The sequence below is a fragment of the Chionomys nivalis genome, chromosome 9 (genome assembly GCF_950005125.1).
Source record: "Chionomys nivalis chromosome 9, mChiNiv1.1, whole genome shotgun sequence".
Lineage (NCBI taxonomy): Eukaryota > Metazoa > Chordata > Mammalia > Rodentia > Cricetidae > Chionomys > Chionomys nivalis.
The window spans coordinates 17,388,252-17,411,012 of record NC_080094.1 but is presented as its reverse complement, the minus strand read 5'-3'; the positions used below and the strand labels follow the sequence as shown (position 1 = coordinate 17,411,012).

At 42.5% G+C, this 22,761-nt stretch overlaps 1 protein-coding gene across 9 annotated transcripts in view; it reads right to left on the bottom strand.

Moving 5' to 3' along the window:
* The window catches only part of Zhx3 (zinc fingers and homeoboxes 3), a 120,286-nt gene extending 100,588 nt beyond the window's left edge, over positions 1-19,698 (bottom strand). For 6 of the 9 annotated variants that reach the window (XR_009057719.1, XR_009057718.1, XR_009057720.1 and 3 more), the window contains exon 1: positions 19,512-19,698. The gene's annotated coding sequence lies outside the window, so the exon portion shown is untranslated. Of the gene's footprint in view, positions 1-17,634; positions 17,894-19,110; positions 19,288-19,511 lie in introns of those variants that run through there. The other 3 variants (XM_057780689.1, XM_057780690.1, XM_057780684.1) reach the window with 3 other exon arrangements.
* Between the last annotated feature and the right edge of the window lie 3,063 nt (positions 19,699-22,761).

Genomic DNA, 22,761 nt, shown 5'->3' with positions numbered 1-22,761 from the left:
TTATAGCTTCTACAGGCCTGAACAGACAAAAGTGGCTCGGCTCCCGAAGCTTGGAAGGAATGGCTAAGGGTGGAAAAAACCACAGCCAGGGCACAGTGCAGGGGACTAGCAGGCCAAGGTTAATATTCAAGGGGTATAAGATAACTGGGGACAATATCATTACTTTAATATAAGATTAACTAAGAACTGTCACATTTAATTTAGCCCAAAACAATGTTTTTAACTTAACCATAGCTCAGATTATCAGTTAGATTTTGTATGTCTTACTAACTTAGCTAGTCTTGCTTTTCCCAGCCACCCTTCTACAACCACCCCTCGTGTTCCTTGACAGCTTCAGAGTTCTTCACCCACTCTAAGTTCCCCTAAGGAAATGCAGATCTCTTTCCACCCATAGAGAGGGAGGGCTTAACTAGATGCCATAAAGAAAAGCAGTATAGCCGGGTGGTGGTGGCGCACGCCTTTAATCCCAGCACTTGGGAGGCAGAGGCAGGTGGATCTCTGTGAGTTTTCGAGACCAGCCTGGTCTACAAGAGCTAGTTCCAGGATAGGCTCCAAAGCCACAGAGAAACCCTGTCTTGAAAAACCAAAAAAAAAAAAAAAAAAAGCAATATGATCAACCAAACAACCAGTCCTTTCTGGAGAAGACTGAATAATTTTGAAAGTCTAACAAGTTTTTAAAAAAGGTTAAGGTAAACAATAAACCATTATAAATAATTTTGCAGATTACATAGCAACATAGGAAGTACTTATAGAGATAACCAAAAGGTACAAAGTTGTATAATTCCAGCCATATAAAAATTATACATAAGAAAAAAGCAGGAAAAGGATAAAATTTTAAAGTTATTTTCAAGTGTATTAGGGTATTTTCTTTTTATTTAAAATTTATTTTGGGGGAGCTGGAGAGAAGATTCAGAGGCTTACTATTTGACGTTCGCATAGAGGATCCAAGCTCTGTTCCAGTACTCTTATAGTACTCACAACCATCTACAACTCCAGACCCAGGGGACCTGATTCCCTCTTCTGATCTTCAAGGGCACCAGGCATGCACAAATATACATTCAGGCAAACATATACAAAGAAAACAAATCTTAAAAGTTAATTTTTATGTTATTTTAATGAGAGTGATGGGAATTTTAACTCAGGTCCTCATGCTTGCCACCAAGCATTCTTACTCTCTTGAGCCATCTCCCTAGCATGTTACTTAGAATTCCTGTGTCAGCGTTGCTTTTCTTATTTTTTCAAAGATTTATTTACTTTTACTTTATGTGTATGGTGTTTTGTCTGCACGTGTATCTGTGACCGGCATGTGTACAGTAAATGTGGATATCAGAAGGAGCTCTAAAACTAGAGTTATAGACTTGTTAGCCACCATGTGGGTGCTGAGAACCAAGCCTGAATCCTCTGCAAGAGCAGCAAGTGCTCCTAGCCACTTAGACATCTTTCCAGCCGTATTTTTTACTTTCAACACATACTTTTATAATGAAAAGTCTCAGGAAACAAAATAAGAATAACTCATTACTTAGTAATAATTTTTACATTAATAAGAAATAAAGTAGCAACAGTGATGTAACTGATCTTCATGTTTGATTGGGTCTTTGTCCTTTAAAGATCTACATATCTGGCATCACATGATGTGTGGCAGAGACTGTTCTTGGTAAGTGGAAGCAGAAAGAAGGGAACACAGGAAGAGTTCAAGGCAGCAGATAGGCCTTACGGGCACATCCCCTTCCTCTCCCTCTTCAGCTGATTTCTGCCTCTATACTATAAATAAGAACACTGACTGTTCTCCCAGAGGACCCATGTTTTTTATTCCCAGCACCCACATGGCAGCTAACAACTGCCTGTAACTCTAGTTCTGGAGGATCTAATGCCCTCTTCAGCCTCTTTGAGCACTACATGAATGTGGAGGACAGACACACACTCATTCACATAAAAAATTTTTAATTAATTAAACAAATATTTTTAAAGATATTTAAGTTTATAAGCAAGTAAAAACTAAAAAATAATGTCATTCATGTTGTTAGAAGAGGAGGAGAAGAACTCAAGCATTTGTGAAAAGTAAAAAGGACTTTGTTCGGCAACCGCCCATGAACTCTGAGTAAAAGCAAAACTAAATTTCTGGATGCTATTTTGCTTTTCACCTTATTTGATCTTGCTTAACATCACTCATGCCAAGTTGAGTTTTTTTCCTCTTCTTTTTCCTTGCCCACAGTTAAAAGACGTGAAAGAGGAAAGTACACAGCAGTTCTATTACAGTTCCCTGTCCTCCGGAAATGCCTTGAAATAGAGCTTTCTGGGATGGGGTAAACACCAGCCATCACCACCAGAATCACAAGGACTGGCTGAGACTCATGACCAAGGTATCTGGGTTGAAATCCTTCATATTTGTAACAAGAAAACAACACATTTACCCCAAGGATAAAACCCTAAGAAAGTCCCTAGCGTATGGCGATGCTCAAGAAATGTTCATCTCATCCTTTTATCCCACTTTCTACCTAAAACATACATGTAATACCCCCACTGTAAAGCGTCATGAGTCCTTACACCTCATGTTATCCTTGTATCTTCCTCTATCCTTCTCTCTAACATACTCAGACCTTGTGCCCCAAATGATTGCTAAGTCCCAGAAAGAGGCCAAGAGAAGGAAGTAGGGGATGAGGAAAGGAATAAGGCTAGGGGAATTCACTGCATTTGATCTGCTTGCACTCCTCATCCAAAATGTACAGGATCCTCTCAAAGAACCTTCCTCCAAATAAAAATCTCTTCTGGCTTCATACAGGCACTTTGCATCCATCGTCCCTTTTCAGGTAGGCTAGTAACAACTCCTCCAGTATCTGAAGTTACTATGATATCTTTATGGTTTCCTCTATAGACAACCTACACCCCTCTAAACTACTTCTCCTGGAATTAGCATGAGTTGAGAATAACAACATTTCTTTTCAAAATTCCAATAAAATCCCATGCACAGTCTTCCATTTGATATCAAAGGAAAAAAACACTTCCCCTAGTTTGGCTCTAGGCCTCTACAATGCATCGGACTTTGACTGATTTAATATGGGCTTATAAAGCCTGGAGTGACTGTAGTCACTCAGGATTGAGAAAGAGATTTGACCTCTTTTTACTGTGTCTTGAGACATAGCACGCCAAGGGCCTCAACTCTATCAGCACCCACCATGTGCATGCTGCTCCTCTAGATGACCTGGTAAGTTGACAAGAATCTGCCAACATGTTTTTTTTTTTTTTAATTTTTAAATGGCAACCCAATTAAGAAGATCAGAAAGCTAACCACTGCATGAAGCACAAGAGACGGACGTTGTACAAAGAAAGGAGTAAATGAAGTAGTGGGGAGGCAGGCTTGTTCCCTATAAACTATGGGGCAGTCTCAACCTTTCTAAGCCTCTATTTTTTTATCCTTACTAAAATGAGGTCAGTAACATTATACCTGAATGATATTATTATTAACACAGGGCTGCTGCATGGTACTAATAATATCTGTAACCAACTGGTTCTTGTCATCAGACTCAAGTGACATGGGTAAATGAACTCTAGCTAGAAATCAAATTCTATAGCTTTACTGGCATTTCCCCATTACCCTCCAATTTTAAAACATTTACTTTCTTTTAGAGGTAAATATATTACAATATTACCAAATATAATAGAACACACAGGAAACTTGCCAGTTAAAACTCCTGAAATAAAAATATTCCTGGCCTGCAAGATGGCTGAGGAGGTAGACACTAATCACCAAGCCTGATGACTTGAGTTCTGTCCCCACATGCAGGAAGGAGAAGATCAACTCCTCCAAATTAGCATAAGTACCATAACATGTGTACATTCACACACACATGCACAAAATAAATATAACTTTTAAATTCTCTAAGTAAACATTTTGGAAAGCTATACCGACAAGAGTTCCATAAGGGTGGATTTCAGACAATTATAAATCAGCAAGTGATCGAGAAAGCAGAAGAATCTATTATGATGACAGTGTAAGAGGGAAGGTTACATTTGCAGAGACTATGGATTCGGAGTGTGGAGAGGAAGACAGGGATAAAAGAGGAGATGATAGCTTTAAGTATCTAAAAGGTTGTATATGGTTGAACAACTAGCTATGAAAAGTGGGTGAATCAAAGTTTCCAAGATAGAGGCTGGTTACCTTTGAGGAAGAATGTTCTTAAGCTAACAGGGAAAGTCCCTACATAAGAAGAGTTCTCAGCATATCATCAATGGGCATACTAGAAAACTCCATGGTCACTTCCTGAGTGTCTATAATTCCAATGTCTAGTTAAGTCACCAGAAAGAAATATAAGTGATAATAAATAGAAAATGGCTCACATGTGCCAGCATTTCTTATCAGGATAACAACAAACACTTAAGAGAGCAGAGGAAGTGCTCTGAGTTAGTCTGCTGTGTTACAGAGGGAGTTTTACTCCATTTGAGTTATTCTAGCAGCCCTGCAAACAGAAAAAATATCCAAGCCAACAGTACACTTAAAAAGCACAAGTACAATCTGCTGCACTATTTTGTGTAATGATTCTAAGAATTTAATCAAAGGCAAAATAATCTTAATATATATTGATATATTACATATTAATATGATGTGTTAATATATTAGTATATAAATATTCCAAAAATTGTAGCCACTAGAAAGAAAGAGATTCAACATTGTATTTTCTTTGTTCTACCCTTCTCCCCCACAAAAAAAAAAAAGATAGAATGGCTTTAGAACTAAAAGACAAAAAGAGAGGATTCAAAAGAACAGAAAAACATGAGAGTGAGGCTTACGAGTTCAGTGACATTAACTAAACCTTACTGAACTTCTAAATGTTGGACTTGTACACTAACGGACACAGCACCATCTCTGCTCATCTCTTCTTTTTCCCTCTCCACAATGAGCTGGTGAGCAAGAGGCAAGGACATAAAAGAAGAAGCTCATCTTTCATCCAGCGTGTTTGCTGCTTTCCACGGCTATCACAATTCAGCACAGAACATTAGTGCCCATCACCATGGAGGCAATTGTAACGTCAAACCCAGAACTGTGAAATCACAAAATACAAGACACATACAAGTTCTGGAGAGTGAGCAAGAGAGCAGAGATACCAGTAAGGAATATAAATCTTTACAAGTTCTTTTGAAACAATTCAGATTTTTAAGTCATTTTGTTCCTTTCTGAATATAAAGACAATATCTGATTATTTCAAATTAAACTAATTTCTTCTGTCCACAGAAGACATTATACCTAAACCCCAGCCTTCAGACTCAGTGAGAAAAGAATGCTCTATTAAGGGCCATGCAATTAAGAGCAGACACCTTCATAATGAAGTGTGCCTTTCACCTGAAATGAAGAAAGTAATCTTTGGCCTAGATCATGAAGTATTTTGTTGTAATACTACCCTTTGTGCACTATTAGCCAGGTGCAAAGTGCTACCGTAAGTATCCAGTTTATTATCCAAGAGAAATTAAAGAGGGGGGTGGTGCCTGACACAGTCAGAGAGGTCAGGGAGAGACCTCAAAGGAGGGTCAACTGAGACAGAGCTGGCAAGGCCTGATGAAGAAGAGAAGCTCATTTTTAGCAGAAGAACATAGCAAATCCAGAAAATTCGGGGCTAGAGGCCTCAAGTAATCCATCATTTCAGGACTGTTCTGAGAATTTAGGACCTGAAAGGTCACAGGCCTGAGGGCCAAATAATTAAAGCATTAAATGGGAAAGCAGCTCCAGGCTGGAATTGCTACAGTGAATGTCCTGGACTTAGTAACCACAAAGAGCCCTGGGTGGCCCTTGCCTGAGACATTTCAGGGAGTTACAGAGCTAGAGAACAGAGGGCTGAGCCACAGGAGGTAAAGAAGTAGAGACCATTTATAAGGCTACCCCCAGGAAGCTAGGCTCAGAACAGACTGGGCTAACAGGAAACACAGGATCACATTCTATTCCCAGCCAGCACCTCTTCTCTGAGCTCCAGACTGGCCTTTGAATTGTTCTTTTTACCTATCTACTACATTGATTATTCTTCATTCAACAGCTAGATGGGATGATCTTTTCAAAATACAGATAAAGACCATCTTATGCATCAATCAAAATGTATAATGACTTCCTGCTGCCCTTGGAGTAAAAAATCTCAACTCCTTGCCAAGCTTGTAAATCCTTGGATGATCTAGGTTATGCTTCCCTGTCATCTTCTCATCACCTCTCCCTCCTACCTGATCTTACCAATCTGCTCTTTTCAAACCTAGAACGTTCTAAGCAGGTTTTCACCTTAGGACCCTTGCTCAGACCACTTCTTCCACCTAGAAATATTCCTCTTTTTTTACCCTCCCTCCTTCAACTAAAGCAGCCAAAGGGGAGGCCATCTACAAAGATCTTCTTTCTATCCAATATCCAGGAGGTTCACCTCCAGCCACTTCATCTGTGCTTCAGTAGTCCAGTCATCCAAGCAGGATTTTCCTGGTTCTCACACTACAAACTTAACTCATTTTTCTCTGTTGCCTAATAGCTGTGTGGGCCTTAAAGGGCAACAGTATCTGCTCCAGAGCTGTCCAGAAGGTTTCTTTAGAAGGTACATGAACACCCTAGTTCTCACTTTTCTTCTGACCTTTGCAACCACCTGCCTCCCACCCAGGAGCCAGTTTTAGGCCCTCCAGTTCTTCTCAATCCTTATCTATCCAGGCAGAAGGCCCTCTTTATTCTGTCTTGAAACTGGAGTGAGGTCCTGCCTCACTCTTCCTGGAGTCCTTTCACCACTCTGGGCAAACATTCTTCCTATCCAGCCTCTTCTCAGCTTTTTCTCGTTTGGATTTACTCACCAGCTCCCATCCTAAGTGCATAAAAACCTCAATCTCTTCCCTCATCTGCTGGTCACTGATACCCTAGTCAACTCAGGAAACCACAATTTGAAGCCAGCACATATTCATAGGAGTGGGTCTTCTCTTCCACACAATCTGGATTGTAAATGAGTACAAATATGTCTATTTTTTTTATCACTGAGGTTTCAGCAGTGTTGTCTATTATATAAGCTAGTGCTTTTCTACTCATAAACTGAGAGAAGGCAGAGGATATAGTGGTAAAGAAGAAAATTTATACAAGAGCCTGGTGTAAGGATTAGAAATAGCCTAATGACACAGCATCTATAAATTACTAAACCTCATCAAGAAACTCTAAAATAAAGTTTCTCATTTGACACTCATCATCACCACTCGCTGCTGTTGTTACTATTACAAAGGGTTATAAGTGAAAATAACTTAGAGGGTGAGTCACTAGGAAATGGAGGAGCCAAGACTGAACCACAGTTTAGTACTTGACTTGCATCGGGTCTCTCAAATCACATTCTTGTGTTATATCAGAGGTATTCTTGGCTGGTGTACAAAGGAGCTGGGATGAAGGGGAAAGAATAAGTAGTCTGGTAGAACTGATGAAAGACTGTGGAAGTCTTTAAATACCAATCTGTGGAGTGTAACTTTCATCCAACAGACAATGGGAAGCAATAACCAACTCCCACTTCCAAGTTCCACAACAGTAATTCGATATATCCTCCTTCCTTCAAAGACCTCACTGTACTATCTGCCCTTGATCAGTTAATGCCAAAGGCCCACCCACTTCCAAAACAAAATGGCTTTTACAAGGGTAAAACTTCAGCTCCTCCTTCCCACAAAGCCAGCACACTGATCAGCCTGGCTCTCATGAACCTGCCAAAGGAGTAAAGACTTACTCACAGGAACATACTCAATCAGTGAGAGAGGATTCACTCTAACAAGATTTTTTTTTTCTGAGGCGGACTGTAGCACAAATAATAAAAACCCACGATAGATATTGGGGATCAAGCTGAAAATCAGAAAAGAAAAGCAGCCAAGCCACTAGAGAGCTCTTACCTCTACCAAGGCTCAGACAAAGCAGCGATCCTGCAATGTTCTCCACCAACTTCAGACTCTACACTCCACTAAATTCCTGTTTCTTCCCCTTTATATTCCTCTCTCTGCCCAGCCATATGGTTCCTGTCTTCACCTCCCTAGTGCTGGGATTAAAGGCAGTGATCCCAAATTCTGGGATCAACTTTGTATGACCTCCATTACTCTTTTAGACAGATTCAATCTTGTGTAGCCCAGGGTGGCCTTGAACTCACAGAGATCCATCTGCCTCTTCCCCCATACATACACACCCCACCTCCACCTCACCCCCACCCCCTGCCCAAGTCCTAGGATTCAAGGTGTATGCCACCACTCCCTGGCCTGTATGGCTGACTAGTATGACTACTTTGCCCTCTGATCTTCAGGCAAGCTTATTTATTAAAACACAAATAATATACCACTATAGCGGACCACACAGGAACCAAGCACATAAGAGCTCCCCTGAGCAGTGCTTCACAACTTTTCTGTTAGTCCCTTTGTACTTAGCCATCCTAGAGCAAGAAAGGTTCGAGAGCAGCTGACCCACCCTACAGGGCTCCATCACCAACCATTCCATTATTTTGGTTTTCCAAATAATCACACAATCACGAGCCACATCGTGATGTTTCAGCCAACAATGGACTGCATATATTATAATGGTTCCATATGATTATGATGAAGCTGAAAATTCCAACTGCATGGAGCTTATACTATACTTTCAGTTTAAACACACAAATACTACTGTATCATAGTTACTCCTAGTATTCAGAATGGTAGCATGATGTACATTTTTATAGCTTAGGAACAACAGATTATATCATTATCTTAATCACTGTTCTATTACTGTGAAAAGACACCATGACCAAGACAATTCTTATAAGGAAAGCATTTAATTGGGGGGGGGTGCTTGTCTAAGGTTTTAGGGGCTTAGTCCATTATTGTCACAACAAGACATATGGGAGCAGGGAGCATGGAGGCAGCAGGCAGGTGAAGTAACTAAGAGCTACATCCTTCTCCACAGGCAGACAGACAGACACTGGGCATGGCAAAGGCTTTGACTTCAAAACGCCCCCCACTGCATGCCCCCCCCCCCCGTGACACACTTCCTCCAACAAGACGACACCTCTTAATCTTAAAAAAAAAAAAAAGTAGTTTGAGAACCACCACCACCACCTTTTTCTTTAACATCAAGATGCCTGGTACATACCAGGCATTTACAAAAATTGCTTTGCAAACTGAATACTCTTGGTAACTCAAGCATTACAAAGAGTACCACAAAACGGTACTGAGGGTTTCTAAACTTTGGGAGAAAAGATACTAAAGAGATATCAGACTGTTCACAGGCTTTGTCCAGTGTTCCTCTGCTTTAGGAGAAAATGTTTTTCTAAAAGGGAAAGAATACTGTGACTTCCAGGTTTTTTTTTTCTAAGACGGAATATTTTTATTTTAAAACTGAAAGTTCTTATTACTTGGGATTTGCTAAACTTCCACTACAATTATTTTCTAGGCCTCTCAGTGCGTAAAAACAACTGGGTTCCTGAAGTTCAATGGTAAAGCAGGGGAGGGGAGAAGAAGGGAGAGAAGAGGAAGAGAGTGAAGACTGAAACTCATGACTGGAAGATGTGGAGGGTATACTGGAATGCAGCTGGGATGTTAACTGGCTCATCAGCTGAAATCCTGGTTTCTCTATCTAAGAGGAAATAGAAATCCAACACAGAACAGAGCAAATCAAAGTTTTAAGCTCAAGGCCCACAGCATCCACTTCCTACAGTCATGGCTGCATTCTTCCCCCCAAAAGCTTCAGTGTTTGTGTATTACAACCCAGGTGGTAGGTATAGAATTAAGTATCTAACAGGACAATTCAAGCGCAAAACCGCCTCACAAGGAGTAACAGAAGCTTCTAAGCAGTCTGTCAGGGAGTTCCATTCCTTGCAACTACTTGTTTGTAGTGGTCCTCTTGTCATGGAAAGAAACAAATATTCTTAGTAGAAATAAAAGAACAGGGCATCATGGCTACTGGTATCATGATACTAAGTTCTAGTCATACATACATCCCTTATGAATAAAATTCCTTTTGTCTTTGCTATGTTATTAAGTAAATTTTTCTTTTAATCCAGTGCCTTCTGAGACAGAATTGAGCAGCTTAAGTTAACTTTATGGATCACTAAATTACTAAAACTTGTGAGTTTATGATAAAATGCTTTCTAAATTGCACTGTTCTTTCCTTGCTTTTGAACAAACCAAGCCTGAAAAGTTATTTGTTTTGAATGGGATAACAATAATGATTCATGAGCATTCTTCAGATAATTTGTTAAGCAGTGTTGTTTCTACCCTTACCTGGGTCCCTTCCAGTATGGGTGCCACTAATAAAACATTTCCCAGCTTCTGCTATCAGGTGAACTGTGGAAAATGAGCTAGTGAGAGCCAAGGCAAAGGCTCATTACTTCTGGTGTCACCTCTTTTAGACCCAGTAGTCAGCTTTCAGATTCATAGCTATTCCCCTCCCTTACACCCTGTGTGCCTGTGTGTGTGTTTCGAACAGTTTTGTGTAGCCCAGCCTTGCTTGAGCTCTACATAGCCTAGGTTAACTTTGGACTCCTGATTCTTCAACCTCCTCCACCTTCTAAGTGTGGGATTATGGGCAACCATATTTTTGAAATGCTAGGGGTGGAACCCAGGGCTTCGTGTCAGATAGGCTAGGACTCTACCAAATAAATTACATTCCTAGCACTCCCATGTTCTTAATCACCATGGACACACTACCCCAAAACAACCTAATTATAAAGAAGTGCCAGGCATATGTATATGGGAGAGGAGTGTTAAATATATATTCTCAAATTCCTCTCCTCCAGATAGTCCCCTGGACCTATGATAGAGTCTGGTGTGTGTGTGTGCCCCCGTCTCTCTGTCTCTCTCTGTCTCTCTGATTTTGTTTGTTTTTTTTCAAGACAGGTTTTCTCTGTGTAGCTCTGGCTGTCCTGTCTACTTGCTTTGTAAACCAGGCTGGCCTCGAACTCACAAAGATCCACCTGGCTCTGACTTCTAAGTGCTGGAATTAAAAGTATGTGCCACCACCACCTAGATGTATCTCTTACTTTTAACATAGTTTTTATATACATTCTAGAAACACAACAGTGCATGTCACCAGGGCAGACCATTTGAATTACAATGAACTGGGTCAAAACTGACTTCTCCCAGAGACTTTACATCTTCTAGGTCAGATTTTTAACACCCTCCTTTGAACAGAATCCACTAGTAAGCTGAGGCTCCTACATACTGGTTTTAACAGCTCTTGCCTCTTCCACTACTGGGACCTCTACTTCACCTCACTTCCTGAAGACCTAGCTCTTCCTTCTCTCAGTTCCATACATGCTGCCATCCTTCTAATGGCTTCTCTAGCCTTACAGACAACTAAAGCAACACTTCAGCTGCTCAGTTATTTAAGCTCCTTGGCATCAGCCATCTTCACTGAGTTCACTTCAATGGTTCATGTCTTTTACAAAACAGGGGCATCTGTCGTGCCCACTGATTCACTTCAGCTCTGAAATCTCCCATGTCCATGTCACTCTAACCACATCCTGTATTATTCGTCACTCCAAACACTCATCCCTTGACTTCATCAACACCTCTAGTCCTTTCTCCTTGCCATGTAGCCTTGACACCCCATCTGTCATGTTAATCACTTTCTGACCAATACCCTTAGTGCCACCTGCTTCACTGTCCTTCTGCCACTCACCCTTAGCAAATGCCAACTCTGGCTCAGTCCAACCATATGCCTTCTTTGTTCCCTAAATTAGGCAGATAAATGCTACTGGTGTCCCAATTAATCAATCTTCTCTCATCTTGATGCTGCCTAGCAATCGCAGACATGGTTTCAAACTCAGTCTCCATCCTTCTGATCACAATTAGTTGCCAAGATGTTTCTTTTTTCCTTGGCTTCTTCCCACTTATTCTAAGCAAACAACTCCATTCTCTATTCATTAATTTCTATTGTCAACTTGGTTAGATTAGTAAACATGCAGGTTATCAATGAGGCACACATTTTAGTCTGTCTGTGAGGGTCTTTCCAGAAAGGATTAACAACAGAGGAAGGCAGTTGGTAAATGCATGCAACACCACCACATGAACTAGAGTCCCAATTTAATTAAAAGGAGAAATGGAGAAAAACAACTTTATGCCAAAATACATCTTTCTTGGATTCCTGACTGTGGACCCAATGTGACTAGTTGTCTATACTCTGTATCACCGTGCCTTCTCTCCATGAACAACTGTGTCCCTTCTTAAACCTAAGTTGCTTTTAGACAAGTATTTGGTCATAACAACGAGAAAAGTATACAAAAAGGGTGGAAGCCATTATGCTATCACTCACCTATAAGCAATCTCACTAGAAAATACAACCATGCTCAGAGAGTCCTATCCTGAGGGCTGCCAACTTCATGATACCTGAGCTGGTCAGTTAATGGGGCCCTGTTCATTCGATGATTTGAAGTTCCCTGGAGGAACTGGAGCATTCCTGAAATAAACAGTATGCTGGTGGGTAACTTTCTAATGTTTTTATTTTATTTCATGCATATGAGTGTTTTTGCCTGCATGCATGTATGTGTACCATTTATATACCTAGTACAGGTGGAGGTCAGAAGAAGGCATTAGACCTCCAAGGACTAGTAACAGCAGATGGCTGTGAGTCACCATGTGGGTGCTAGGGACAGAACTCAGGTCCTCTGGAAGAGCAGCCAGCTCTTAACCACTGAGCAGTTCTCCAAACCCAGTGAGTAATGCTCTAGAAAGGGAAAATAAAATAGAAAAAGTTCTCTCCTCTAAGAATCTTAAAGTCAGAGATGAGTTTGTAAATAAATAAATAAATAAATAAATAAATAAATAAATAAAACAAGTTTAAATCCAAACATAAAGTTATCACAAATACACAGAATAATTACAAATCATGATTCAAAACCAGGGTCAGTGAAAGAACACAAAATTATTAACTGTGCATCTTTCATTCTCAACAAATTCATATTTGTAGGTGAGACTATAAGACTTTCTTCCTTATTGTGATTTTCTTGTGTGCAATTCTGCTCCTCACAATGACCCTCTAACATGGGAACTACCTTTTTTCTTTTATATTTACAGCTGAAAAAACTTTTTTTTTTTTTTTAAAAAAAGAAGGGCCAGGTGTGGGGGTGCACATCTTTAATCCCAACACTCTAGAAGCAGAGGCAGGTGGATCTCTATGAGGCTGAGGTCAGCCTGGTCCACATACTGAGTTCCAGGCCATTAGTGTGAGGATCTGTTTTAAAAAAAAAAAAATGTAAGGAGCAATTAAAAAGGATACCCAAAGTCCAATTCTGTACTCTATACCAACATAAACACACGTGTATTGGTGTATTCGCACACGTGCACACACACACACACACAAACTTCCCAGAATTACATAAGACTGTAGCCCAAACATTCTCAGTTTTTATCTCCCATCCTTGAAAACACAACATGAGTAGTAATTAAGTATAAAGATCCCAGCATTCCTCGTGTTCCTCATATGTATTCTCCCCTATATTCATGTCAAATGTAGAGATGATTAAGATGAAAGGATGAAAGATCATGTGGATTAAAATCCCAACTCTAGGGGGCTGGAGAGATGGCTCAGAGGTTAAGAGCACTGGCTGCTCTTCCAGAGGTCCTGAGTTCAATTCCCAGCAACTACATGGTGGCTCACAACCATCTATAATGAGATCTGATGCCTCTTCTGGTGTATATATGTTTACAGAACATTGTATGCATAATAAATAAATCTTTTTTAAAAAATCCCAACTCTACTACTTTCTCTACTGTGTTACTTTAAACTCCATTTCCGAAATACAAAGAGAAATAATAACTTAGTTATCATTGGACCTTACCAGGTTTTCCCAGTGATTTAGAGTAATATGTGAATATTCTTAGCAGTAGACCTTGTACTTAATAACTTTCAAAAGGTCAGTTATTATAATCATTATTCAATGAGCTTAAAATACTGACCTACAGGATCCTACAAAGAGCTACACACTAGAACCATGCCATAACCAGGGCAAAATGTCCTCACCCACATACATCTTGCAATCTATTGGGAAAGGGACAGTAAAGAAAGAAACAAACATAAATGAATTTTTGGGATTTTAGTGAAGTGCCTATCAGGAAATGTCTATGTACTGAGATGGGACAATGAGAAGGAAGCTACTATACAAGGGGCCATCAGCAACTGCTATTCTAAAGAAGGTAAATCTTAACCGAGGCTAGATGCTTGAGAAGGAAGGATCTTTCTGGAAAGAGCACCAGGCAGAAAGAAGGATATGTACAAACAAGAAGGAGAACTTGAAATATATGAGGAACTGAAGGTGTTCAGCCTGACAAACATGAGCCATGTGCAGGGACTAGAGAGGACAGTGGGGGCTGGCTAGCCCCTCAAAGTAAGTAAAGCTGTGACTCTACGTGCAGTGGGTAGCCACTCAACAAAGAGGTGGTCTGCCCTTGCCTTTTCCTCTGGCTGCTGTAGAAGTAGGCACGAGTGAAGCTAGAAGACCAGCTAAGAGGCTCTGACAGTCATCTAGCTGGGAGAAGAGAATACCAGATTAGGAACTAGAAGAAAGGATTTGAAATATTCTGGGATGGGCAAGAGGGATGGGTCAAGAACGAAGACTATAAATGTGGAAGTTTGAGAGAAAGACAGACCAATTTGGGGGTTTTGGTGCTTGCTTAACAAATTCTAGGTCCCTTGCCAGGCGGTGGTGGCACATGCCTTTAATCCCAGCACTCGGGAGGCAGAGACAGGTGGATCTCTGTGAGTTCGAGGCCAGCCTGGTCTACAAGAGCTAGTTCCAGGACAGGCTCCAAAGCTACAGACAGACCCTGTCTCGAAAAAACAAAAAACAAACAAAAAAAAAAAAAACAAAAAAAACAAAAAGAAAATTCTAGGTCCCAAGTTATATCATTAGCATTAGAGAGGAGTGGAGAGATCAGGCAAGTTGTGGACATGTGAAGTTTGAGGCAGCAAGCAAAGACAATAGGAAAGTCTGATAGATAAAAAATGCAAGCCTCAAGCCAAAAAAAGTGGGAGGCTTAAACAGGGACTTGTCTCTTTTTAGGGCATACTAAAGACTTGGGTGAGATTATCTGGGGTATGAATATGTTGAGAAAAGAATAAAATTCAGGTGTGGTGGTTACATGTTTTTACTCCTAAAACACAGGAAGCTGAGGCAGGGGGATTACAAGCTCAAAAATATCCTAAGCTATATATTGAGTTCAAGGGCAGCCTCAACTATATAGCAAGACCCTGTCTCAGAGGAAGAGAGGGCAATCTGAAGTTGAACAGGATTAAGCAATCTCTACAAAAGCAAACAGACCTTTCCCAAAATACATTCGTAACAAATGTCCATTGAAAAAATAAGAATAAAGTTTAACATATTTCCTACAGGCCCTCAACTGAATAAAATTTCCACTTAGGACATATACACTACACCACCACTGAGTTCTTACATATCTGGAACATAGCAGCAAAAGGATTTCTATGGCCTCTGGGCTGTATTGCTCTAGGCATCATTTAGAGAAAACAGCAAATCTTTTTTCCCAAACAGTCAAATAAAATTAGCCTATCTGGAATTCAAACCTCTCAAAATTTTATACCCAAGAGTAGACACTCTTCAAAATTAAAGAAAGCACAATGACACATTTTCCTACAGATGCTGTTTTCCCCTAAAAGATGAAGCTGGCACGTTCAAATAGTTCAAAGGTTACCCGGCAGATGGAAAATGCTCAAAGGTCAAGGATTGATTATAAAATGACTTTAAAAAACAAGTAAGCACCTACAAAGCCATCTAAAAATGATAGGGAGAGAGATGAAAAGAACAGAACTGCCAAGAAAGTAAGTAAATAAAACAGCTACTCCCCAAGTGAAAACACATCGAGGCTGTAATTACACCTTTGGTATCTGAGGACACAAAAAGCTCACTATGCTCTTGAGGCTTATACTATTCTAAGAACAACCAAACTGGGACACTTTAGGCTTCTCAAAAATTCCCAGCGTGATACAAAGGATAATGCATAAGAAGGAAAAGTCAGCAACATTTGCCAAAAATGTTTCTTCTCTCAACCATTCAAGTTAAATCAAGGGTTTTTTTATATTTATTGATTTTATTATTTTGTGTGTGTGAATGTTTTGTCTACATGTATGTATGAGCACTGTATGTGTTCCTGGTACCCATGGAGGTCAAAAAACTGTCAGTTCCCCTGGGGCTGGAGTTACAGACAGTTCTAAGCTGCCATGTTGGTGCTGGGACTCAAACCTCAGTTTTCTGCAAGAGCAACAAGTGCTCTCACCTGCGGAGTCAACTCTCCAGCTCTTTTTCCTAATTGTATTACTTTTATTTTAAGTATATGAATGTTTTGTCTTTCAGTATATCTGTACATCACTTGTGTTCCTGGTGCCCACAGATGCCAGTGGAGGGCATTGGCTAGAGTTGCAGACAGTTGCCCATGTGGGCACTAGAAATAGAACCCTGGTCCTCTAGAAGAGCAGCCAGTGCTTTCAACGGCTGAGTCGTCTCTCCAGCCCCTAAGACTGTCATTCTTTTTAAGATCCCAAGACTCACCTCACAAAATTTTCTAAGATATGTTAAGGAGAGGAAAGTTGCAAAGTTTAAGGATTTGTTATTCCATCTAGTAGCACAAATTCTAATTGTTCTTAATAATAAAAACTCGGTGGCTGGAGAGATGGCTCAGAGGTTAAGAGCACTGGTTACTCCTCCAGAGGTCCTAAGTTCAATTCCCCGCAACCATATGGTGCATCACAACCATTCATAATGAGATCTGGTGCTCTCTTTTGGCCTGCAGGTATATATGCAGGCAGAACACTGTATACATAATAAATATATAAATCTTAAAAAAAAACAAACTCTGAGTCAACTATCAGGGGGTGAAAGCTGAAGGGTCAGAAAAGCAGAGCAGCCAGCCACTAGAAAGTCCTTACCTCTACCAATGCTGAGACAGGGGAGATCCTGTCCTCAGACTGCATCCTCAGACTGATTGCTGCTCAGACTGCTCCTCAGACTGATTGTTTCAGACAGGTGCCTCAGACCGCTTGCTCAGACTGCTCTGAGCTCCCGTCTTCTCCTGCCTTATATTCCTCTCGCCGCCCAGTCATATCGTTCCTGTCTCCACCTCCTTAGTGCTAGGATTAAAGGTGTATGATCCCAAGTGCTGGGATTACCTCTGTGTGAGCTCTGTTTCTCTTTTAGATTGGATCAATTTCCAGGGTGTCCTTGAATTTAAACAGAGGCAGAGATCTGCCTGCCTCTGTCTCCTGAGTGCTGGGACTAAAGGTGTATGCCACCACTGTCTGGCCTCTATGGCTAACTAGTGTGACTAGCTCTGCGTTCTGATCTTCAGCAAGTTTTATTTGTTAGATCATAAACAAAATATCACTACACACCTCATGATATAGCTATCTAGAAGGCTACCAGCAATGTCCTATAAATAGATGGACAACTAGTATTCTTCAACTTATTCACTGGGCAAATATTAAGTGCCTATAGTGGGCCAGGACTGTTTAAAACCCTGAAGGTATTTCAGTTAAACAAGGTCTCATGCTTGCTTGTGAAATAGCAAAGAAAACAGACAATAAATCAACAAATAAATACAAGTGGTGATAAGTACAGTACAGAATGGAAGACGGGGGTGACAGGAATTCTGAAGAGTTGCTGGGGAAAACCTAAAGCTAAGGAAACCCACCTTAACTTTATAATATCCAGGCCAGCTGTGTGCACAGAGGCACCGAGGCTGGAGTAAGACTGAAGTTTGTAAAAAAACAGCAGAGATCGATTTGGCCGGGTTGGAAACAGGTAGCCCAGCAGGCCACAGGGAGTGATCTGACTTTCAGAGACGTTCCTGGAGGGGTGCAAGCAGAGAACTCCCACGGCTCAGATTTCTTCCTAAAGGAACCAAAACGGGTAAACGGTTCCTCATGAAAGCAAGACATACTCTTCATCACCTATTTATAGATGGAAAGAAAAGTACACAATAAAAATCATATAGGCTCGTAGCACTTTTAGAGAGAGAGAGAGAGAGATAGAGAGAGAGAGAGAGAGAGAGAGAGAGAGAGAGAGAGAAGAAAACACATATAATTGGGAACAAAAGACTGAAAAGGGTAAATGCCAAACAAGTTTACTAGAGTTTCTGTGATCGTGAGGCTTTTTCCAGTCTGCCTTTGTTATTCAAGTTTTCTGCCTCAAACATAAATCAGAGACAGAAAAAACAGAGAAATGGCTTCACACAAGCAAGTGCACACACAGACACACACACACCGCACCCCCAGTCATGGATGAAGCTAGTGTGAAATCTTACTTCAAGTGCGGGGGGAAAAACAACTCTGGGAACTTTTTTTTTTTTTTTCAAAAAAAATTACACTTCCCATGCAATATTTGCCTGTCACGAATCACTACACACATCAAGAATGGCCCCGATGTAGCAAGGTCACAAACTCATCTTGGTTAATATGTTTATCATTACATGGCAGCCCTGTGCCTTAAAGCAACTTTGATACCATCTCTCGAAGGCACACATACAAAGGCCCTTTTCGCTCATTTCCTAAGTCTCTTTGATACTCCTGTTTCTGGATTTTTCCACTGTATGTCTCTTAGAAGCAAATTAAGCCCGAATCAGTTGTTCCAACTAATGAAGTGTGCTTTTGGCTCTTTTCTCCTCGGTTGAGAATTATCCGGCAAGCTACCAATTGTTTTAGAACACATTTCTGTTAGTTTTGAAATACGGCAATACTAAGTTACCAAAAACAAACAAAAAAATCAAGATAGCAACATATGAGAACACGTATATAAATGGAAACTGTGTGGCCACCTCATGCATAAACATTTTAGGCTATCTAGATAAATATATGTGTTGACAAGACACCGCTAAAGGCAGAAAGGAACATGCCTTCTCTTCAATAATCCCCTACCCTACCCGAATCACTTAACAGTTTCCTACAGGCAATCACTGTTCATAAATGCAACTCAAAATGACTCAAGCTCTCAGACACTTTCCACCTAAGCCCCGCATCCCACCCATTCCTCAGTCACTTCCAACAGGTTTCTCCGAATGATAAACCCCCCAACCGGCAAGGTTTAACAAGTCCCAAACTCTGCTCACACGCCCATCAGGGCATCCGGGAACCCTGGTGTTTCCGCGTGGGGCAGGAGGATTCTACCGTACCCCTGGGTGGTTCGAGTCCCGACGCAGTCTTCCCCAGTGGCACGGGTGCCAGCCGTCCGCGGCGAGCCGCCGGAGTGCGGAGACGCGCGCCCACGGCCAGGCCTCCACCGCCCGCTCCCGCTCGCTCGGCAACTGTGCGCCGCGCGACCACCTTGACCCGGGACTCCCGGACGCCGAACCCACTGCGAGCGCGGCGCTGACAGATGGGGAGGGCGGGGCGTCAGGGGGAAGGGGCGGGGCCGCTCGGAGCGGGGGTTGCTGGCGGCCGGCTGACAGGGCCGGGGCGGGAGCCGGGCCTGGCGGGAAGGGGTTCGCAAACACACAGGGGCTGACAGGCGGGGAGACGCACAGACACGGGGGACTGACAGCTACGGGGACTACGGGCCTCGGCGGGCGCTCACCTGGCGACGGCGGCACAGGCGGCCCGGCCGCTCTCCCCGCGCTGCGGGCCTCCCTCCCTGGCGGGTGGGCAGCCGGCCGGCGCAGGCCCCGCGGTGGCGGTGGCGGCGGTGGCGGCGGCGGCGACGCCAGAGCCACGGACTGCTTCTGTGGCGGGGACGAGCAGCACTAACCGACTCCCGACCGCTCGGCTGATCTCGGTCGTGCTCGGAGACGTTCGGCTCCGCTCGGCCCCTCTCGATTCGGCTGGGGGCGTGGCTCGCTTCCCCCTTCCCTCCTTCCGCCCACAACCCCCCCCCCGCCCAGGTCGCCTCAGGCTCTAGGGGGCGGGGCTTTGGGAACGGGCGCGAGCCCCCTGACGTCGCGGGGAGCGGGCCTTACCCAGGGCGCATGCGCCGGCCAGCCACCAGCCCGCGTTCTCAGTGTGGAGGACGAAGTGGGTAGAGGAGGCGGATGCTGAGACCCTATCGGTTCCCGGCCTTTGTGCTCCATAGCCTGGTCCTTCTGAGGGGATTCTGAGCAAGGATCCCAAACCCATGCGCCCCACCTCCTCAGTGCAGTTATTCCAAACCACCAACATTAGGGAGATTTTTATTTTTTGACACCACAAAGGTTTCAGCCAAAACGAATTTATGGTCGCCGCTTCCCTGGTATTAGGATACTGGAGCTTTCAAACACCTTCTTCCATCATGTTCATCTTTCGCAGCTGCTGTTGGTCTGGGATAAAATCCTGTTTCACGTTCCGGGCTTCTTTTTTTGGTTTTTCGAGACAGGGTTTCTCTGTGGTTTTTTGGAGCCTATCCTGGAACTAGCTCTGTAGACCAGGCTGGTCTCGAACTCACAGAGATCCGCCTGCCTCTGCCTCCTGAGTGCTGGGATTAAAGGCGTGCGCCACCACCGCCCGGCCCGGGCTTCTTTTTATAACGGAACCCCATCTGTGGCAAATTTGTTCCGTAAGTGGCCCTCACCCTTCGAACCCAGATTAACAAACAGCTCTGAAGACTGACTGGGTCCCAATCCCAAACCTGTTTATGTCTAACATCAATTGGCCACAATCTGTCATCCACGAAAGGCAGTGAAATATTAGGAGAAATAGGGTGAGTGAAAGGATTAAATGGCAGTTTATATAAAACTTTCTGCACCGCGTCTTGATGTTAAGTGTTTAAAACAAGGCTGAATTTATAGCTGTGTGTGATGGTCCACAGCTGTAATCTCACTCAAAGAAGCTGAAGCAGGAGGATTGAAAGTTTGGGATCAGCCTGGGCTGCATAGTAAGACCCTGCCTCGGGGGGGGGGGGGGTCTGAGTTTATTACAGTTAGTAAATGTATGCAATGTATCAAATTTAACGTGTCCAGAGTCAAACACTAAAACTTGCTCCTTGACATATTGCATATGGTCAGCACACAATCATCACGGTTCACGTCGAGTCTGGCATTTGTAATGACCCAGCCAAACTGTCGCAGCCACCTTTCAGGGCTTCCAATCATAGCCATCTCAGTCATTAGCAAGCCTGCTGGCCCTCCCTTCAGAAGTCTGTACTGGGGATACTACAGGAGCTTTTCCCTTAGGCTCCCCTTCATTCCAGCCTGTGCTCAACACAGCAAGCGCGGGGATCCCGCTAAAGCCTAAATCATTCCTATATTGGGCACAGTAAAAATCAAAAGCTTTATTCCAGGGGTTCCTAGATCCCATGCAATCTGCTCTTTCTTCTAACAAGTATGTCTCCTTCCTCCTTTCTCGGCCAGCCACACTAGCCTCCTTCCTGTTCCTGCAACAGGAAGGATCTTTGCACTTAGTCTGTCTTCTCCTGGGCACCAGAAAGACGTGTTCTCACTTCAAATTTCTACCCAAAAGGTATTTCCTTCCACGGATGTCAAGCCCAAATTTCCATCACCCTGTCATCTCCCTTTGTTCTGCTTTACTTTTCTTCCTGGCCCTTATAACCCCAATATTCATCTCTTGGGGCAGGAATGTTGTTTTGTTTATTTTCAACATCTGGAACATGGGCAGATATGTTCAGGAACCCAAGAACTATTTCTTGAATGAATGAGTATATACAAGAGGTTGTGCTCCGATTTATTTTCATTTATTCAACCAACTTTTCCAAGCACCTTTCCTGGCCCAGGTACTCTGGGCATGCATAGAAAGACATTCTCCCAGATGCCAAGAAACTGTGTATTTCAGAAGAGACAGAAATGGTATGGATCTGGAAGAAAATATGCAAATACCAACTGCTTTGGGAAATATGGCACGGAAGGTGTACTTACCAGTGTGTGGCAAGCATGGTGGTGTTTACATGCAATCTTAGATATTCAGGGGCTAGGGGAGAAAGCTCACAAGATGTGTGTGTGTATGCTGACCATTTTGAGACACAATGAATACATTCATTATCCTAATCAATATTTTGCATACCCATGTGAAAGCTCAGACTGAACACTTTAAATGTGTATGGTTTACTGTACATCAATTATGCCTTAATGAAACCGGAACGTTATTTTAAAATCTCTCTTACTCTCTTCCCCACTTTAACTGTAAGCCCCACACATGCTGCTGTGGGTACAGCTAATCTATGGGGTTTTGGGGGTGGGGGTTGTTTTTACTACCGTGCAGGATTTCAAGGCCCATGTTTTAGTTTCATTTCTGTTGCTGTGATAAAAATATCCTAACAAAAAGATCTTAGGGGAGAAAGCAGGTTTTTCTTTTCCTGCTTATAATTTCAGGTTACAACCCACCATGGGGAACTCAAGGCAGCTAGTCAAACAGTCATATTACATGCAATCAAAGGCAAAAAGAAATCAACACATTCGTGCTCATTTGCTAGCTTGTGCTTGGTTAGATTTCCCCACAGTTTGGGGCCCCCTACCTAGGGAATGGTGCTACCTATGGTAGGCTGGACCGTCCCACCGCAGGTAATATAAGCTGTGCCAAGTTGACAAAGCAACAACGTCCACGTACAATTCTTTGTTTGCTCAATCACTAGAGCTCCTTCTACTCCAAACCCCCACCTATGGCCAACACTATAACAGAAAATCTCTATTTTTACAGACCTGAGCAGACTTTCTCAGAGACCACCCCAGAAGTGAAAGTCTACACTGGGAGCCATGTGCGTATTTGATTTTTTTGTTGTTGTTGTTGTCTGTTTTTGTTTTTTGAGACAAGATTTCGTTGAACTCACTCTGTAGACCAGGTTGGCCTCGAACTCATATTGAGTCACCTTTTTCTGTTTCCCAAGTGCTGGAATTAAAAACATG